Source organism: Sinohyriopsis cumingii, chromosome 7 (genome assembly GCF_028554795.1).
Source record: "Sinohyriopsis cumingii isolate HCF-2022 chromosome 7, ASM2855479v2, whole genome shotgun sequence".
NCBI lineage: Eukaryota > Metazoa > Mollusca > Bivalvia > Unionida > Unionidae > Sinohyriopsis > Sinohyriopsis cumingii.
The window spans coordinates 114,207,214-114,212,213 of NC_142967.1; positions in this window are offsets into that span (position 1 = coordinate 114,207,214).

The following is a 5,000-nucleotide window of genomic DNA, read 5'->3' on the forward strand; positions in this document are numbered from 1 at the left end:
TGTTGATCACATAAGCTTCATGGTTTTGAAGTGTGCAATGAGGGAGTTCATCTTTAGCACAGACGACAGGATTCCAAGAAGCAGTGTACGAACTGTGGTTCAAAAGGTAATAAAGTTCTCAGGTATCCATTTTTTTTTTTTTTCTTCTTCACAGGTAATGATAAGTCATCAATTCGATCCTGACTTTTTGCTTGAAAATGTCTGACAAATAACCGTTTCTTCACCTTGTCTCCTCACTCTGATCCAACAGAGCTTCGATGCGATGGATCTCTAGAGTTGTTAATGGAGGACAATAATGTTCACGCAAGCCTTTATACCACTGTTGTAACACGTCTTCTTCCGAGATGAGACTCCAAGCTTCGTCCAGATATTCGTCCAATTTTTCTTCTTGACTCAGCATCAGGCATTTATCGTGTTGAATTTCACTGGGATGATCGTTATGACATCCATAGCAATCTTTCTTGATCAATTCCTTAATTTTTTTCTGTCAAGACTATAGCATAACAGGAAACTAAATGTGATTCTTGTTCTGGCCATCTAGACTTCATCATGATGACTTCTTCGTCTTTGTCTTGGGGTTCTCCTTCCTCAGGATCTTCACATTCCATGTCCAAAGAATCCCTACTATACAAACATTGATAAAAGTCTTCCATGACTTCTAATAGTCTGGAATGACTTCTCTCAAACTGTTGGTTTATATCGTATTGTCCAATTCAGCATACAGGATGACGTTCACCGTATTATCTGCGCGTAGATTTTCTGCAAACTGAAATTCCACACACATCTGGCCGGATTTTATAGGGTGAAAATGTCCCTCTTCGCTCTTGACTTACAATTCGTTAGAGAACCGTTTTCGAAAATGGAGTTTCACTGTAACTTTCCCTTTGGAGAATGGAATATTTTGTCCCAGATCTCCTTTTATAGCAATGTCGACAGTGTCTAAATACGACTTACTGACGGGCAAATAGTGAGGATGTACAAATTCACGGTGTACGTGATAGGTGTTTGCACCTTCCTGGTCATTGTTTGTGGTACTATCCACTTTGAAAGGAATGACACGCAGTAACGGCACAGAGGTGTGTCCCACCACGTTGTACTCCACCACATCGGAATACACAAAGATCAAATTAAGTCCTTGGTTCAGTTCTACCGGGTTTCCAAAAACTCTGTAAAAATCCATATTACTTTTGATCTTGGGGCCCATATTGTTTGCGACCATTTCTGCATGTCCACCCAAAATTTCAAACAAACTACCATTGAACCTGAGGGACAATGTGTCCGTATCTTGAAATTTGATCACGAGACGATGAGCCACTTTATGGTACTCAATCTTCACACTTTTTTTGGCTTTGTTCAGTGCTTTCCCAAAGGCTAATTTGAACCTGTCCGCAATAGTGTCCACCAAATGTTCACCACTAAAATAATAACCTGAAGGAATTTTCAACGTGTAGATAATGAAGGCTGGATTGCTGGCTGGTCTTGTGTCCCCTAAAAACCCGATTTTGTTGATTTCTTCCTCCAATTGGGCATTCAGGATTTCCACCTCGAAAGTGTTTTGCTTTTCGGTGATGTTTTTGATTTGTGTTGGGTGAATGATTTCCACTAAAGCCACTTCCCAATGGGCCTCGTGATCTAACTGGATGGTCTGAGGTAATTTGACCGTGTAACAGCACGAATTCAAAATTGTTGTGTTGTGTTGTGTCTCCAGTCTGTCCATCCATTGTCGGCTCATCTTCCTACGAAGATGTGCTCAAGATAAGCCAAGTTGAACGAAGCCTATGTGAATTTGCATAGGGTCATGACAAGTCTGATACCGAGACCTGAAGAGATAGACAATATCATAATGTTGAAAGTCACTGAAGACCTGAAAGAAGAGCTCTTCAAGGAGGAATTCAAGAAGGAGAAAGAAGAATGGACGGAGAAGTACAGACTTCATAAACAGCAGAGAGAGCAGCAACAGCAGCAGCAGCATGAACCTGGCAGAGGCTTTGTTAATAGTTTTATCGACACCAAAGAGTTCTTCTTCTCTTTCCGAAGAAGCAGACCTTATCCTGTGAGAAAGCCTGTCGTAAGAGAAGGCCGTCATCTTATAACCTAAGCGATCGCCATAGCTACAACTTCCCCCCCCCCCAAAAAAAATTCAGGGCTACCCCATACTCTCGAAAAGAAATCACATTCCATTGCCTATGATACGTTAGTCAGTTAGAAGAAAAAATACAGAAGTGAGTCTATCAGCACATGATTTCTTTATCTTGGTTAGAAAGTGTGACTCTAAGTTGTTCGTTTCCGTCGCTTATCAAAATTTTAAAAATAGTAATGTTCTGTAAAAAGTGAATGAGTGTTTCTTTTAGGTCTGTGCGTTTTGTTTTCTTTTGTTGGTGATAATATGGATAATGTAAGTTCGGGTACAACGAAATTTAAAGAATTAGGTCCAGAACTCGGTGTGGAGGGAAGAAATATACGCAACAGCAGCGGGAGCAAGAAATGCAGCTCTAGCCAGTTAGCACTCCGCCCACCTCGAGAACACAAATAACAGCTAGTCAACAGCCGACTATACCTAACAAACAACCCGTCCCGGAAAGAGTGGTGGCAAAACAAAGGTCCAATTATGTTACACAAACGGTATGGCAAACTCAAATGTAATTATCGGAGACACTACGTTCTTTTCTCACTCCGATACTACAGGCAATCTCAGCTGAAAGAACAACCACAACAACAATAACAGCGACAGACACCATAGCAGCGGATTTGAAACTATCTACCTCAACTGAAGAATTAGTATCAGAACCAGAAGAGGAAATTGAGGCGGTTGAGGAGGAGGGGGACGCTGACCCTCGTTGAGAAGTACACCGAAATGGGGCTAGATCAAGCATTGTATGACGTCAACATAGCAGGGCAGTTTATTACAGCCATACAATACGTTGCCTACAAATCTCTAGACACCTTTAAACCAAGACCTTCTCAATGGGGATTAGGGGTCAGAGTTCTTCCCCAATTCTACAGACAAGCCTACACTGGATACCCCCTCAGTCAACTGGTAGAAACCGCTGCTTACATTACCGCCCATCATGGCTACGCATTTCCTGATATCAAGAATCATGAGACTAGGAGTGCGGGAAAGAACGTGAAAGCAAAAGAGAGACGTGTTACCTTCTAACAGAAAAAAACAGACTTTTTTTAGGGCTCCAAAAGATTGCTTTTTATTAAATAGGGAACCATATTTGGCTTGGTATCCCTCCTTGACTAAACTATTCTCGAAACAAACTTGACCCATTGGAACACCACAACAAACTTAACTTTTTAAACCTAACAGTGACCAAAACTGGTATATGTCGCTTAGACATAATAATTTAAAATAAGATCAGTATGGCTATTTTTATGTACACTAAGTACTAATATTAGACAGATATGTTAGGAAGTAGGAAATTTAACAGACTCGTTAGATTTGAACTAATTGCACAGGTGGTTAACACATTATTGGTACCTTTTATTGTCCATTAGCAAAAACGGGACTTGATTTGAAATAAGTACGGGCTAGCGTTTTGGTGAGTACTTAACATCCATGGCTGTCTTGCTGAGCACCTTTTCCCTCCTTTACCACGCTCGGACAGAAAAAATGAGTGTGTGGTGAGACAATTCCCACTCATGTTTAAAGTCTTTCAGTCAGGTTGTTAAGGACTAGTTAGTCCTACACCTGAGTGGCTAAATTTAAAAATAGTCTGTGAGTACATAAAAGCCTGGGGGATGAGGCTCTCTTTCCTTCCCCAGGAGTAATTAAAAATCACGCGGTGCGTTATTAAACCAGTGATACATGCTCCATTAGAGCGAAAATCACTTTAATTCAAGTAAGCAGGCAAGCAAGTTCCGGTACCGTCTCTAGCACTCTTGATGACACCAACTGTCTGGGTTATTTTCTTTCTTGCAAGCCCCTATGTTCCACTTCTGTTTGTGATAATAACTTGTGATACTTCACATTTTCTAAAGTAGAAATCTTTACAAGCCGTACAAAATACAAAACTTATATGACTTTGGCTTTTGACACTTGCACAGACTCTTCACTTTATAAGTGTCACGAGAAAATTGTATATCCAATTTTTACCATTTTCAAAAACACGCACACACTTGCAGCTTGACCAGAAATATGTATATTTTGTTTTGTGGATAAGTCACAGACAAGTCCAAGCATATATAGGTGGTTATGAACGTTAGGAATATCCCCTCCTTTTTTCAGAAATATCAAAGCTTGTATGTGCATTTTCCCTTTTCCACTCTATAATAGTGCTTAGATTTGTTCCCAAAAAAAGAAAAAAAGAAAAAAGAAACGAAATAATTTTGAAGAAAAAGAAACAACTGAATTTTGAATTCAGGTTTCTCTCTGTTTATAATTTTTTTCAAGTTGACGGTGCATGACAGAGTACATTCGCCTACCTTTCTAAAGTGAGAGGCATTTCTTCACATGTCATTGCCTTTGTTAAATTCGGTTTCATTAGTTAGTTATCGTTAATCTTTAATTTTTTCATGCACTTCTTTTTGATAGAAGATTTAAGGCTTTCTATTGTTGTAACGGTATTTATGTTGTTTGGTCTGTTGATGAAATTATCTATAGCAAAGTGCTTAAGATTTTTCAGTTTTTTTTATTATTTCAAGCCCTACAAAAGGAGACCAAGTTTGTCTTCAAAGACGATTGAAACTCTAAATTACACGGGCGTGAAGGAAAACATCGTTGTGTTTAATCTAACCATGCTTGCCGTATCTCTTTGTGTTTTAGAGGTCATATTTCTTCTTAAGTAAATACACGCATCAATAGACAGACAGATTGGGTCATCATCCTTGAGTTTCACTGTACTTTCGGTTCTTTACTTCATACAAACCCCAAATTTATTAGTTTGAAAAAGTAAAGATAACATGCCCCTCAATACTGTAACACGTCTGTTCTGACTCTACCGATGTGAGTGTTTATGTCGAAATGTTTAAGTGAGATATAAAAAAATGGTCAGCTT